The following is a 17058-nucleotide window of genomic DNA, read 5'->3' on the forward strand; positions in this document are numbered from 1 at the left end:
GATTTTGTAAATTTGTGATTTTTACTTGAAGTGTTTTATGCAGACTAAAAATCCCACAAGGGAGGTCCTTGGAATCAAACTGGTAATACCTTCTCCTTTTACAAGGAAAATATAAGCTATGGTTATAGATGGGTCAGATAAGGTATGTCAACTTCTACCAGTGCTAGATATCAGTCTGAGAGAGTCTGGATTTATCCCAGGGGCAGGGAAATGAGCAGAGAAGAGTTATGAGCAAAGGGTAGAATTAGCATGATGGATACTTTAGCTCATTGTGGAGCAGGACATTTCCTCATGGCTACACTATTTTGCTTAAAGCAGCAATGCAGATTATTGGTTCCATTACATATTATATGGGAAAGGAGTTACCTCTTAGAAACATACAACTGTAGATTAACATATTTTAAAACTGTGAAAAGCTTCCTTTAAAAAGTACATTCAGTTTGGTTTATGTAATATTCCTCAAATGTTTTTGATCTAAGAATGCATCTTTTCATGCCATAATAGTATTCCCAAAGAAAGTATTTGAGAAATTCTAGTGTTCTCAGTTCCCAGATATCAGATAATCATGTTAAAATATAAATATTAAAAATTTATTTTTAAATAAGCTACCCAGTGAAGATATATTACCTGTTTTTATTAATTTAAAACTAAACAATATCACAAATAATTATGTAGTGATATATGTACCTGCCAAATTATGTCATCTCTTTATAAAAACCTTTTATATCTGTGTCTAATTTTGTATCTTTTCTCTTTGGATATATACTTAAATATATACCCTTTGCATCATGCCTCTTTGGCTATAGACTTCAGTAGATTCATTTTTTAAAAAAATAATATGACATTGATTATAGAGACATAGAATATCAATTTGAATTACAATAAAATTTAAGCTGTTTGTTGGCTCAAATGAGGTAGAATTTTTTTTTATTACTTCTGTAACTTTTCACAACAAATAAGTGGCCTCTGATCCATTGAGTCATCCACAGACACAGGCTGCTGAAACAGCTCTGCTAACATCAATTTAGGGTTTCCATATTTGTTCTAGTCATCTCATTTCCAGGTAAAGGGACAGAAGAGGAGTAGAAAAGCCAGAGCAACGGCTTTGAAGAAGATACCCCAGAAGTTATATATAGTAGTACTTATCCTCATATTCCATTAGTAACAACTTAATCACATGGCCACACCTAGCTTCAAAGAATGCTGGGCAATGTGGTTTTTTTGCTTGGTGACATTGTGAATTAGAAGAAATGAAGGACAGTACTAGAAGTGGCAGTAGCCCCAAATCTGCTATAGCCTGCCACTCTTGTCTGTCTTATAACTGCCAATTTGACTCTTTTCCAAAAACATAGACTTTCACCCCAACACAGGAACCTCTCCAGTTAGAGGGTTTGGGACTCCTCTATTTCAAAATCCTAGACTTCAAGCTCATCTAAAGTTATCTTCAACAGATCTAGAAATAATTCCTCTTGCAACATCATCTTATGATCTAGTAGAAAATATGCATCTTTCCTCTTCACAATATACAATTGTAAAGCAAGAACAGAATAACTCCAGTAAAATCTCCCATTCAGAAAAGGAAAGAATAGCAAACATAAATCAGGCATGAATCATAACAATGAATAAATACTGCAGGACAGAAACTGGAAAGTCTCCCTTCCCTGACAATGGAGTGAGTGAGTAGGTTAGACCAGGCTGTGTTCTCAGGAATGAACTATTGGGTCTATTGTCCTCCATGCTTCTCAGGTCTTTCCTCTGGAGGTGTTTCAGTTGAGAGGCTGAAAGCTTTTGTAGACCAGTCCTGTGGCCTACAATTCCCTCAAAAATTTATTAGGTTTCTGATCTATTTGGGACAGGTCATACTCATGTTCAAGTAACATCACCCAAAGTTCCTTTCCAGACATCTAAAGTTGCCTTTAGATACCAGAATTAGTATTCAGCTCATACTACTCCCTCGTTTAAATGGGAAAATCCTATGTATGTTCATAGTTAGATACAAATATTAGCCTGAATTTCTGGCACAAAACTACATCCTCCTTTAGTTTTGCTGAAAGTCTTAATAGCTTTTGTAAAATGTTCTGGGAAAATAGCCTTATCTGTTGTTCTTTGTAATTCAGAAGCACTTGTGTTTTCCAATACTGTCTTCAAACTTTCCGGTTCTTTCTTGTATTCATCTTTTTCTTGTTATACCTTTCTAAAAGCAGCAAAGAGTAGATAACATACCATAACATTTTAGCTCTATCCAATTGCTTTCCATAGAGTTATAGTCTCCATAGGCACATGGTCTGCCTTCTAAGTTGTCATCAATGACAGTATAATAAGTATACATAGTATAATAAGTATTGCCTTTTTTTGTTGTTGTTATTTCAGACCCCTACTTTCAGCTACAAACTTTTTTGTATTAGGTTCAAGTCTAAGTGGCTACATCAAACTGCTCGAACAAGACAATATGTTTATTTCATTTTATAAAACAATACAGTATGTGTAGACAGTCTCTGATCTATGAAATGATACAAGTACCTGGTTAGTGGAACATTCTGTGAGCTCATCAGGTTTATCTAAGATTGTTATAGTTGTCACTGTGTCCAGTCAGCAGATAGGAAATATGGGCCTGAGTAGAGGAATACTAAGAAACATAGTGTATAGCTGAGTGGCCAAGTGTTCATTCAGGAAGAAAGAGTAAACAGATTTGGAAGGAAAACCTGCAATATACTTCAGAGTAAATGATCAAAATCATTATAGCTACTAAAACAATATGATGTGCTATATGATGTGATATGACATGATGATATGGTATGTTCAGATGAGTTTGTATGAGACTTACAATTTAACAAAAAGATTAACAAATTTTTGCTACAGCATACTTTGTTCCTTGATGTTACAAATAGTACAGTGGCATTTAAAAATGTAGTGATTCAACTTAGAATGAATAACCCAGGAAATCATGTTCTTGAAAAGAAGGGAAAAGTAAAAGCTTAATAAATCTCAAAATAAAATCAACAATCTTTTTCAATTATGGAAGAAGTTTCTTTATATTACTGTCATAGAATAAAATGAGTGAGAAAATGAGATATTTTGGCGTCTTTTCTGAAAGCAATAGTCTGGATGTTTGTCATATGACCCAACAATAGATCTTTTTAATGCTTTTGGCTAATATGACTTGAAACGATTAATCAATGCTACAAAATACAAAATGATATCATTAGGCACCTAAAGACCTCAGATGCATGAATTTAAAAGCAATAAAAAGCTGTTGGTAATATTCTGAAGACTAACAAATTTCATTTTACTGAATCAAAATAACTTAAAAGATAGATGTAAGTACTTCATTTAATTGCTATTATCTACATCTTTACAAATCTTTTCTCCCCTCTCCTATTATCATTTAAGTAACTAACATTTCTAGCTTGGTTGAGGTTTCTTTCACTAAAGAAAACTTCAAATTTAAAATTTTTTAATTGGATTTTAGTAAGAATGGTTAACGTGAGATCTACTTTAAATGTTTCAGTGTATAACACAGTATAATTAACTTTAAGGACAATGTTGCATAAAGATCTCTAGAATGTATTCATCTTTTATAATTGAGACTGTACATCTGTTGGTTAGCAATTCTCCATTTTCCTTCACCCTAGATACTAACAGTCCCAATTCTACTTTCTGATCTTGAACTTGACTACTTTAGGCACTTTCTGTGAGTGGACTCTTATTTCACTTAGCATACTGTCCTCAAGATTTATCCATGTTGTCACATATGGCAGGATTTCCTTCTTTCTTAAGGCTGAATAATATTCCATTGTATGTACTCATGTATACCATATTTTCTTTACCAATTCATCCATTGGTGAACATTTAGGTTGTTTCCATATCTTGGTTAACATGAATAGTGTTACAATAAGTATTGGAGTGCTAATATCAATTCAAGATCCCAATTTCAATTATTTTAAATGAATATTCAGAAATTTCAGAAATGGAATTGCTGGATCATATGGCAGTTCTTTTTTTTGGCAGTGAAACTTCATACTGTTTTCTACAACAATTGCACCAGTTATTCCCCCCTCAATAGTGTACAAAATTTCAAATTTCTTTACATCCTTGTCAACATTTGTCACCTTTTTTCTTATTTTATTTTATTTATTTATTTTATTTTATTTTTTGATAATAGCAATCCTAAGAAGTGTAAGGCAGCATCTTATTATAGTTTTGACTTGAATTTTTTGGATGATTGATAACATTGAGGGTCTTTATATATGCCTGTTGGTCGTGTGTAGGTCTTATTTATGAGAAGGGTCTCTTTCATTCCTTTGCTCATTTTTGACTAAATATTTGTTTTGGTTTTGCCCAAATATTTGTTTTGGTTTTGGTTACTGTGACACATCACTGTCCCTCTTTTTGTTTCAACTTTTTGGTCACTTCTCATTTCCTTTTACTGGCTCATCTTTATCTACTTTCATTTTTTAATTATTTAATTAATTTATTTATTTTAAAGATGTGAGGTACAATTCAGGATTAGGTATACAAATGGTCATAGTACAGGTAAAGTTTTAGCCTGACTTTGGTCCGTACTTTGCCTGGTTTGAGATCAGGTACCCTTGCTGGCGAAGTGTGTCCCCACCTCCCCTGGTAGTATCCTGATACTGCCAATCCCTTTCTTATAGTATTATGATAATTGTTCAGAGTCCACTTGTGAGTGAGAACAAGTGGTATTCAGTTATTTGTTTCGGTGATAGATCACTGAGCATTATGGACTCCAAATCCATCCAAGTTGCTGGCAAAGCCCATAATTCTGTCCTTCTTAATGGCTGCATAATATCCCATCATGTATATGCACCACATTTTTTTAATCCAATCTAGTTTCAATGGACAGCATGGTTGGTTCCATGTTTTTGCTATTGTGCATAGTGTTGCAATAAACATGCATGTGCAGGTATCTTCTTTGTAGAATAATTTTAACTCCTTCAGGTGTATGCCCAGAAGGGGAATTGGTGGGTCATATGGAAGGTCAATTTTAGATGTTTTATGAATTGTCACACAGTTTTCCCCAGGTGTTTTACTAGTTTACACTCCCACCAACGGTATAGAAGTACTCCTTTTTCCTTGCATCCTCTCCAGCATCTGTTGTTTTCTGAATTATTGATGATGGCCATCCTGACTGGAGTTGGGGAAAAACGTTCTTGCACTGATAAAGGACTTTGGCAAAGCCTTAGCATACAAAATCAACGTGCAAAAGACAGTCACATTCTTATACGCCAACAACAAACAGACAGATAACCAAATAAAAAGCACAATCTCATTAACAATAGCAATCCCCTCAAAATGAAATAACTCGGCATCTTCCTAACCAGCAAAGTGAAAGACCTGTACAATGAAAACTACAGAACACTGCTCAGAGAAATCAAAGATAACACAAATAAATGGAAAAATATTCCATGCTTATAGATTGGAAGAATCAACATTGTTTAAGATGTCCTTCCTACCCAAGACAATCTATAGATTTAACACAATACCCATTAAATTACCAAACTCATTCTTCTGAAACCTAGAAATGACAACACAGAAATTTATATGGAAACATAAATGACCACAAATAGCCAAAACAATCCTCAGCAAAAGAAACAAAGCAGGAGGAATCACACTTCCAGACTTTAGACCTTATTATAAAGCTACAATAATCAAAACAGCCTGATATTGGTACAAGAAAAAGCATATAGACCAATGGAATAGGATAGAGATTCTGGAAGTAAAACCATGATTTCTCAACCAACTCATCTTTGACATAGCCTCCACTAACAACCACTGGGGAGAGGAGAACTTATTTAGTAAATGGTGTTGGAAAAACCAGCTGACCACATACAGATTAAAACAAGACACCTACCTATCACCATATGCAAAAATCAACTCTACATTGATCAAAGTCCTAAACATAAAACCTCAAACCATAAGAACCTTAGAAAATGCAAGGAGATCCCCTTATGGAAATTGGAACTGGCAACCAATTCCTGATCAAAATCCCAAATGCCTATGCCACTAGAGATAAGATAGACAAGTGGGACCTTATTAAACTGAAAAGCTTCTGCAAAACAAAAAACAAACAAGAAGAAAAAAAAAAGAGAGAGAGAGCTGGGAGACAGACAGGAAAAAAATAAAAATATTTGCCAACTGTATATCCAACAAAGGCCTAACATCTAGAATCTACAAGGAACTCAAATGTGCTAAAAAGAAAAACAAAAAGCAAAAACAAAACAGCTCTCTATCTACTTTTAGATGTTGATATTCCTTATGACTCAGTTCTTAGTCATCTTAAATTCTTATGTGGCACATTCTTTTTAGGCAACTCCATCCTTTCTTATTATTTTTAATTTCTCTCTGTATCTTGATAACTAACAAATATATACACCAAGATCAAACTTCTCTTCTATGCTTCAGGGGCTTGTATCCCTCTGTCCATATGATAATTTTCTAACGAATCTTCCTATGATACCTCCAACTCAATATATCCCAACAGTGTGGGTGTCTCACCTAAGTAAGGTTCTTTTTCAGTGTTTCTCACCTCAGTAAATGGCATCCTCCTTTACCAAGTTGCTCATTTCAGAAACCTGGAAATGAGTTTTGCAGAGGCATGCCCAGGTTATTTAACACACAGAGTAACAACCCCTCACTCAATACAACAAAATTGTTTTTAAAAATAATCATGAAGTAAAGTGTATAACAATAGAGATTAAAACAGAAACTCAAATGATAAAAATGTTTTTAAATAAACTTTGTGGTTATATTGGAAGTTAAATAATTCATATGTATGATTAAAAATAAAGTTTATAGTAAAATAAATGCTTCATATTTTAAGTAAATTGACATATTTTTTATAAAAACAGAAAGAAACATCTCTTTATTGGTTGTTACCGTAATAAATAATACTATATTTTCTGTTTCTCAACTTTAAATTGGGCAAATTTGTCCAAATTTAAATTGATCTTCGCATATTCATGCTTAGTAGACAGTTCAGCAATTTATCCATTTTTCTTCATTCATACTTGTTTGAAAAACATTTTTTATTAATTTTGATTTTCAAAATTTTCTGTCACATAAAGTAACAGATATACAAAGTCAGAAGAAGTCTTAAAGGACAGATTTGGCAGGAGATTCATAAATATTACATTTCACACACAAAGAATCCAGAAATTGCAATTCTGTTCATGTTATTATTTTTTCAGAAACTATTCTAGCAGGTTTTAATGATCTCACCGTCAAAAAATTTTAAGCACTAATTAAAAACTCAAATGGTCACTGAGAATGACAGAATTAAAATAATTCAAGTTTTTTTCTTATCTTTATAATCACTATGCTGATTTTTTAATGTCATATCTATTGCTTAAATTCAGACATGTTTAGTATATCTGGGGTTGGAAATATAAAATATGCCTACAATGAACTAAAATGATCCTGAACCTTTAGACACTTATTATCCAAATGAACCCGAATGCCTGAGTTCACATGTATGAAGTATGGAAAACCCCTTTATAACTGAGAATCCCAAATTAAATTTCCTTTAGACAGACTATAAAGGACAAATTATAAACATGCATTTAAATTTACATATATATTACATATATGTATATACAATACATATATACATATATATTATTTACTCAACAGTACCATAGGAACAGATAGAACTTTGATCGATAAGATTTTTATCTAGAAGAAAGGTTTTATTACTGAGATTAATTTTTGTTGTGGTGGAACTATTTGTATCCTGATTATGGTAATAATTGCTTGAGTCTATATAGGGCTAAAAATTCATAATTCTATTCATGAAATAAATATAACTAGGTGTGTGCATATATATGTGTGTGTTTCATATTTAGTGATTATTACACAGGTACATATACATTTGTCAAAATTTTTTAAAAGCAGTGATTTACATAAATATCTTAAAATATTAATTAAAAATTTTCTGGAGTACAATGATAATGAAAAGCAGACCACCTTTTGTGGGTTCATTGCTATTCTTAATACTCTGTGGACAATATTTCCCCTTTATTGTCTAAACTCAAGGCAGATGTTGGTATCACTGGGTCTTTAACATGTCTTGCCTTTACTTTTGACATTCAAATATCTCTAACGACAGCTAAATCTAGCAGTTTAAGTTTTTCCCAAACCTAACATTTATTTCCATTCCCTTTCTAGCCTTATTCACTACTACATCCTGCAAGGACTCATGCATTAACTTTAATATATGGAAATCTCTCAGCATCTATCCATGCCATGTTAATTTGTTCTATACAAAGTATCTCAAGTAATCTTTGCAAAAGGTAGAATTGACTATGGCATATCCTTTCTTAAAATCTTTTAATAATTTTGCAATCGTTCTTAAAATAAAGTTAAAATCCTAACCAGGACCTAAATATTCTACATGAGCTGTTTTCTTCCCATTCTTTCTTTTGCACCTTGTATCTTTCTTCCCATTGTTCTCAGCAATAGCCACAGTGACTGCGGTGGCTGATTTTCTTTCTCGCCATCCTTCTCCACCTTCAGCAGACAGGACAGGACAATATGACCTTGGCTGAACTAATCAGAAATTCTCACTAGAAACTATAAATCTTGAACAGGTAGGCTAAAGAAGAGAAATAATAAACTTCGATTATCAGCAGCAGCATTGGTCTAGCACCAACTCCAAATTGTGTCCAGTGGAGAGAAAATAGTACGATGAGAGTAGCTTAATTCTGGTTAATGAAATATAGCTATAAAGTAAACCAATATCCTACATCCTTTAAATTTTGATAAACAATACCAACTTCTCTCATTCTATCCAGAAACTGCTATTGCTTTGCTTCACTATCTTGGCTAGAATAGGGGGTATCAGATGGAATGGGCAGTGTCCGTCTTTAACTTAACCTCATAGAACAATAATAATTGTTCTTACTCTGAAGGTCAAGGAACTCTGGTGAGATTCTGCCAGCTTCTAAGAAAAATAACCAATGAGTTGATCTGCAGATAAACTGGACCCATTGTGAGATAGATCTGGCCAGAACTCCATGTACCATCACATGACAGCCTTATGTCACTATTCTAACAAAAGTATGGTAACAATGTTTTAGAGCCCCTAGTGTCAGTGTCAGCTCAGATCCAACATAAATAGATCTCAAAAGTCTGGGAATCTCCTTCCCAGCATACAGCTAAGCATGTAAATAGCCAAATGTCAATTTGGGAAAGAATTGAAGATATTATTTCTATACACTTTTGCTGTGATGTTGTAGGGCCCTTCCTCAGGGAAATCTGGCATCTCCTTTAATTAATGAACTTTGATTCTGAGAGTTAGGTCAGATCTGTTTATTGTTGGCTGGCCAGCATTTTGCCTCTAAGAACCATATGGTCCATTTATTAGTGATTGGCATAGATCCCTGCAGGCTATGGCTTCTGGTTACAATTCTGACCTTGATGTCCATTACAGTAATGTATTCTACCTTGGCCCTGATTGCTAAATGCTGCCCCTGGCAATGGCCTCTGCAATTTCAGAATTCTATAATCCTTGTTGACTCTAGGGAGCCCAAAGTCAGACTGGAGTTAAAGAAATCAGCACTACTGAAGTTACCAGAGTTGTTGATGCCCTCCTTACCAGCATGTTTCTTACTGTCTCAGCGAAAGTAGTTCGCCTTGAGCTTACCCAATGAATGTAGCGATGTCACATGTTCCTGAGTCCTCTATAATAAATCCATTTCAGCATGTTAACTTCTTCTAGTATTTTGATCCCTTTCTAAACATCTGCATAGGCAGTTTTTGCATCTCCACCTCATTCAATGTGGGTGATTGTTTCTCCCAAGTTTGAACACTGTATTAGCACAGCTCCTGGAACTCACCAGAGTGCTAAATTCTGAATCCCACTAGAGCAGTAGTTCATAAACATTAGTGTGTGTTATAGTCATATGAAGAGTTTGTTAAAAATAAAAGTTACTTGGGAGGCTGAGGTGAGTGGATTGCCTGAGCCCACGGGTTCGAGACCCTCCTGGGCAGCGAGACCTCATCTCTACAATAAATCAAAAAATCAGCTGGGTGTTGTAGCGCATGCCTGTAATTCTGGCTACTGGGAAGGCTGAGGCAGAAGGATCGCTGGAGCCCAGCAGGTCGAGGCTGCAGTGGCCGGGAGCGGCCACTGCACTCCAGTCTGGGTGACAGAGTGAGACTCCGACTCAAAAAAAAATTAAAAAAATTAAAAAAAATAAAAGTTACTAGGACTCATCCCCAGAGTTTCTGATCCAGTAGATTTGGGTGGGTCCTAAGAATCTGCATTTCTAACAACTTATCAGGTAATTCTGGTCCTACTTGTATGGGAATAAATTCTAAAAACCACTGAGTGGAGTGACACCATATTAATAAAGTCTTCATTTTCCATTTTCCTACCTCATGTTGTCTACCACTCCAGCCAACACTCATGAGATCTATCCCAAGACCTGTTCTCCCAGTTTCTGCCAATAAGTCATAGCAGGTATTGTGGCTCCTTCAATAAGTAACCCCTTATTCTCTTAGCATAGCCAGTACTTTATTCATAAAACCATACTTGGGTTTTATCCTGGTGATTGATCTAGTGGTCAGAAGGGTAAGTGATGGCTGATCTTGAAAAGGAAAGGTATTATCTTCCAAGACATCTGTCTTCATCAAGACAACTGTATTGTCAGTAAAGCAGAAGGGGAAAAAACTGACTGAGAAAAGGATACATAACATTTGAAAAGAGAGGAGAAAGGAGAGGTGTGCTGTGTCTGATGGCCAGAATAATTCAATAATGTCTGGGAATGGGTTGGTTGAATTGGGAATGAAGCAGGAAAGCTTGGAGCTATTTCTCAGGCTGAGATGAGGATTAATATTTTTCAGCACAGGTAAGAAAACTACATCTGCAGAGACATAGGGTTCAGAGAAATTTGGAATTTCATTATTCTTGAGCAATTATACATCAGAATAAATAAAATGCTGGGCACAGTGGTTCACACGTATAATCCCAATACTTTGAGAGGCCAAGGTGGGAAGATTGCTTGAGGACAGGAGTTTGAGACCAGAAGCATAGTGAGACCTCATTTCTACAAAAAAAAAAAAAATCTTAAAAAATTATCTGGGCATGTCAGTGCATACCTGTAGCCCAAACTGTTCAGGAGGTTAAGGTGGGAAGATCATGTGAACCCAGAAATTTGAGGCTACAATGAGATATGATCATACCACTGTGCTCCAATCTGGGCAACAGAGCAAGACTTCATCACTTGAGAAGGAGAAAAGGAGAAGGAGAAGAAGCAATAGCAATAGCAGCAGCAGCAGCATAGGATAATTGTAAATTCTTTGCCTTGGGTGACTGAATAGATAGATAGTGAAGAAAAAAGAAGACAGTGATGGGATTGAGAGTGAACATGACACGTTCAGCTTTACACCTTAGAAATATTAACTTGAAGATGTGCAATAAACAGTAAGATACGTGAGACTTGAGCTGAGCAAGAAGCATGTTCAGGAAATACAGAGTAAAGACTTGGAATGAGTGTGTACAATGTGGTTGAAGTCATAGGACTGAATAACAATCACCCAGAGAAGATAGACAGATGATGATGATAGATAGACAGACAAGTAGGTAGATGGAGGAAGGCAAGTTAAAGGCTAAGAACAGAACCCTAGGGAAAAAAAATTAAGATGGGTAAGTTCACAAAGGAGAGTCTTGTCAGAGCAAATTGCACTGACTAGCCAGGGGAGAATTTATGGAAAATGTTCCTAGTTATTAATGCTACAAGCTGAAAAAACATCAAGAAGACATGCACTGTGAAGACTTGTTGACTACGGAAGAAATTATTACATTTTGATTAAATTTACTAACTGTTTTATAAAGTCTGAATGTTTGGAAAGAGTAATGTTGAAGTCTGATTCCAGAGGGTAAGTGGGGCAATGTAAGCTGAGATGTTATAGACTTTTCCTTTCTCTTTCTTTCTCTTTCTTTCTTTCTTTCTTTCTTTCTTTCTTTCTTTCCTTCTTTCCTTCTTTCCTTCTTTCTTTCTTTCTTTCTGTCTGTCTTTTTTCTCTTTCTTTCTTTCTTTCTCTGTCTTTCTTTCTGTCTTTTCCCCCTTTCTTTTTGTCTTTCTTTCTTTCATTTCTTTATTCCTTCCTTCCTTCCTTTAAAGAAAACACTTGGCTGCTAAGGAAGCCGAAGAGAAATGGGAACATTTGGGGAGTATATTCTGAAGTCAGACTTCAGGAAAATAATTCCAGTGAATTAAGTAGTGGTAAGAGTTAAAAAAAAAAAGATTGACTCCTTAGAATCTATACAGAAGGGAAAAAAAATGAGAAACTGGGAATCCATCTGAGCATGGACTGAGAAATACAAAATCTCAAGAAGTTCCTAATAATCTATCAACATAAAAAGGAATAAAAAAATTGAAAAGATTCCAAGAAATATGTAGAGATAATATGTTATTCTTATTTTAATAGTTAACATTATACAAAAACTTTAACTGATTATAAAGCACCAGTGATAACTTCCCTTTGAAAAATGCCAAGTATAAAGCTACCCTGAATTTTCAAGGAAATCCAGTGGCCTAAATTTCATTGTTTGTATGTCTGCACCCCATGAGCTCTGACTTTCTTCTAAACACTCTTGATTTGATCCTTCTTTCGATATATGACCTGAAGGCAACTTACTTGGATCCTATTAGACTAGTCTTATACAGAAAACTCTTTACTGCACATTGTTTACTATCATACTTTTTTTGGTTGAGTCTATTTTTAAAAATCCATATAAATATATGTTACTATAATCTGCAAAATTATCCTTGAAGACAATGTACATTATATGCCGACACAAACATTATAACACTTATTTCTAAGAGAAATGTTTCTCTGTCCTTAAGACATTGTGTCTCATTTTATCAGACAATTAAAATAGCATAACACTTTCTGTTTTTTTTTTAATAATTCCAAGTAGCTCACTGTTAATGTGTGGTTGACATATTTTTCCTTCTTATGTTTTTACCTATCTCAACAGTCTTGCTTTAAAAAAAATTTTCACTGTGAACTCTTTAAGATACTTTAAAATTAGAGAGAATAAACATAATTTATACATTAAAATGGTAAGAATAGATGTAGTGTTAAACTGGAGTCCGGAACGGTGATACTCATCTCCAGTATAGTAAACTTTGATAAAGCAACATTTCACATGACTTGTTAATTTATGTAGGTTCAAAATGTGGAACTACAGAAATCAAGAACTGTCTGTCATCAACCATGCAAGATAGATTCACCAAAAAGAGTAGATTCATACTACTTTGGAATACATTTTCCTGATTCTTAGAAATTCTCAACAGATGTGAGTGCAATGAATCTGCACATTTGCTCTTCAGTGACTGTAGGACCTACAGAAATCCACAGAGATTTTTATGTACAGAAAGAAAAATAAAGCAACATAAAAACTGCTCCAATCAAATGCAAATTCACATAAGAATAGAAACCTCATGCCATGACAATTGCCTCTTCAAAACAATATTGTAATGTCCATTTTTGTTATATGAGTCCATAGATCTCAGAGAAAGGACATAACTCCTACTATTTTAAAAATAATTTCAAGGACTTAAGACATTAGAGAGTAAAACTAATTGTATAAAGATAAAGCCTCTAGAGAGTTTTTGTTGATATTGCCTTCATGGAAGAGAAGTTTAAGACACAGTGATTATTAAAACAGGAAAACTCATCCATGCTCTCATTAAAGTAGATAACAAAATGATTTTGCTTAGAGCAACAAATGTGAAATCTCTTAATTTTCTTTCTAAACCATGTGACTCCTTAACAGCTTAGATAAAAGAAGCAGTTAGAACAGATGAGCATCAGATCTCCTGTTAATGCAAAGTAAATTGAATTTTAGAGAATCTTGGTTCTTTCAAGTCAGCTGAGGGTGCCACAGTTCAATACAAAAACCATTATGCTTACTTACCACGCTACAAAGTTCTCCAAATCATTTATAAGGACTGAGCCTGAACGAATGGCCCCAAGCTTTCCAGCTTCATTCCCAATAAATCCAACCCCTTCTCAGGCATGATTGAATTATTCTGGCAGTCAGACATAGCACACTACTCCTTTCTCCTGTCTTTTCAAGTCTTACAGTTGCCTTTTTTTTCTGATTAACTTTTTTCCCTTTTTCTTTCACCAGCAATACACTTCATTTTAGCTACCAATGTTAACATTCCCACAATGCTTTGTTCATGCACTAGGGTCAAGACAAGCTACCTGCAATTAACAAGGATCTGTTGGGGAAGACCCAGCAATAAATCACAATGAACCCCTATTGTGTCCCACTAACTTCTCCTCCTTTCATATTAGCAAAGACTTCATCAGAATGATTTAAGATTTTACTTCATCCCAAGCACTCATAACTCTAGGATAAGTTCTCTGTTCCAGTGCCAGGACAGTTGGGCACGCTCAGAACATTTTCATTTCCAGTTACCCAAGCTAACTAACTAGAGTCACACAAGGCAATCCAAACAGAGATAACCCAGAAAACATTTAAATTTAGCTTTGTGAATTATCAGTATCATTTATTTTATCATCAGCCAGAATATCATCTTTTAAAATGTGAATTAGCCAGGCTCGGTGGCTCAGCCTGTAATCCCGAGCCTTTGGGAGGCTGAGGTGAGTGGATTGCCTGAGTCTGCAGGTTCGAGGCCCGCCTGGGCAGCGAGACCTCATCTCTACAATAAATCAAAAAATCAGCCGGGCATAGTAGCACATGCCTGTAATTCCGGCTACTTGGAAGGCTGAGGTGGAAGGATCGCGGAGCCCAGCAGGTAGAGGCTGCGGTGGCCGGGAGCAGCCACTGCACTCCAGCCTGGGCGACAGAGTGAGACTCCAACTCAAAAAAAAAAAATTGAATTAAACATGTCATAGTACTTAAGAGGGAACCAAGTAGGATAGTACCACATGGATTGTAAGACAGTCTACTTTGGGTATTGGTCATCACTAGTGTACTGGATGGTCAAGGTCAACCTTGGCACTACTGTTCTGCTTACTGCTAGGAATTATGTTCCCCTGAATTTGTCCTTTATGTTGTTTTAGGTTAAAGCTGGCCAATGAGATGAACTCACGTGAGATTTAAGGATGATCAACTTCCCTGGTGTACCCAGGATGAAGGAGTTGTCAGAGACACAGGAATTTCCGTGTTAAAATGAAAAGTTTTGAGTAAACTAGGATGAGTCTGCTAGATTTGGGTAAAGGAAGCAATGCCACAATCATTTTTCTTGGAATACCATGGGAGTCAGATACAGTGACAGAGAAGTACGGAGGGGAGGGAGTGCCCAGCAGGCCCCTCTGGTCCTCTCTCCCCTCTTGCACTGATTCCAGCTGTTCAATCCAACCTCTGGTTCTGAGAACCAATAGGAGCCACACACCCAACACCAGATGCTTGGCTGCAAACTCCCATAGACTACATTCCCATAGGGCTAGGAATGGCCATGGAGTCAGCAGTTGTCACAGAATTAACGTTACCACAGACTTTTCAAGCTTTTCTTTTGCAATTTTGCATCAACAGGCAGATGTGCATCGCATTTAATATATTCCTGAAAACTCTGTCTTTCCCAAGTGTAACAGTGCTTTAGACAGTACTAGTCACTGTTCGACACTCTGGCTCTCACCTTCTCTTCCCTCCCTTCCTAGCTTCCCTACTTTTGTATAAGCTCTAACTTCTATATTAAATCCCTATCCCAATAACATTGGTGGTGACTCAGTTTTCCTGACTGATACAGCTGTGTAGAAAGCAATCATGATGTGGTAGCAAAGAACCACAGTTCAAGCATCAGAAGCATATATCAGGAGTTTAATTTACACACTCAATAACAAAAACAGGAGCTAAACTTAAACTGCTTTTGTTCTCAAATAAGTTAATCTTACCATTCTCTTTTCCCACCTCTCCCTCATTCCTAGGTTTTTTCCCCCATAAACACTTATTCCTTCTCATTTTAGCATTTATTGCAATTTTTAAATTTTATATTTATTTGTGTGATTATTAGTCAAATGTTTGTTCTTCTTGTTACTACATTGAAGGTGGCAATTGCTTTTAAGCTGTTCAACATCATATGCACTACCTAGAGACTGCAAAAACACCTGGTACACAGTAGGTGTGCAATAAATTACAATAAATATGTGTAAGAGCGTGAAAAAATGGAGGAAATAAGATCTGGGATCTAGGATTCTCTTAACGGAATATACACTCGTAGATTTGTTTTTTAAGTATTGACTACAATGTGCCTCTTAGAGAAAGGAAATAAAAATTTCTCCAGCTCTAAATACTGAGAGCCTTTTTACATTTCATCAGTAACAAAACTCATGACCAGGTAAAGACTTGTCTTCTTTATTTACCCCAACAAAGAGAATCAATTACAAACTTCTCTGTTAATCCCCTAAGTACAATGTGAAGTCCATTAAAGACTTAGAAGTTAGTAATCCTAGGATAGAGAGTAATGTTTATACTATTAAATGAATAATGGCTCCACATTGTCTCGAGGAGGAGAATTTTCCTGGGTTGCCGTTTGGTTTGCTAGTTGGTTTTAAATCATTTAACGGGTCAGGAAGATGCTACACTTGGCATGAATACTAATGTTCCAACAAGACTACCGAGGAACAACATGATTCAGTAAAAATCATACTTTCTAACTGTCACTTTGAAATTTTTGCCTTCTGTAAAGTTTTGGAAGTCGTCATAAAACTGTAATGCTAACGTGTGCTAAGCAAATTTAAAGGGCTGGTGATTTCCCAATCACCTGGACACTGGGTAAGGTGCCAGTCCAGCCAAAACTTGCCTCAACTCTAGACTGGGAAGTGCAATTCTTGAGGCCAAACACTTTCTAAGACCAGTTTCTATTTTACTCTCAGAACCAGTTCATTGGGAAATCATTCATGTATTTTTATTACCAAAGTTGTTCATTACTCTCAAAAGACAAGCCAAAAACAGAGTTTCCTCACTATGTCCTGAGACCTGTGCATCAGCCCAAAACTTTAGACATCTCCTTTCTCATCTGAAGTTCCAGAAGAGGCAAATAGACACTAAGAATGATG

This window comes from Carlito syrichta, unplaced genomic scaffold (assembly GCF_000164805.1).
Source record: "Carlito syrichta isolate Samal-C Ts95f unplaced genomic scaffold, Tarsius_syrichta-2.0.1 Scaffold308235, whole genome shotgun sequence".
NCBI classification, from domain to species: domain Eukaryota; kingdom Metazoa; phylum Chordata; class Mammalia; order Primates; family Tarsiidae; genus Carlito; species Carlito syrichta.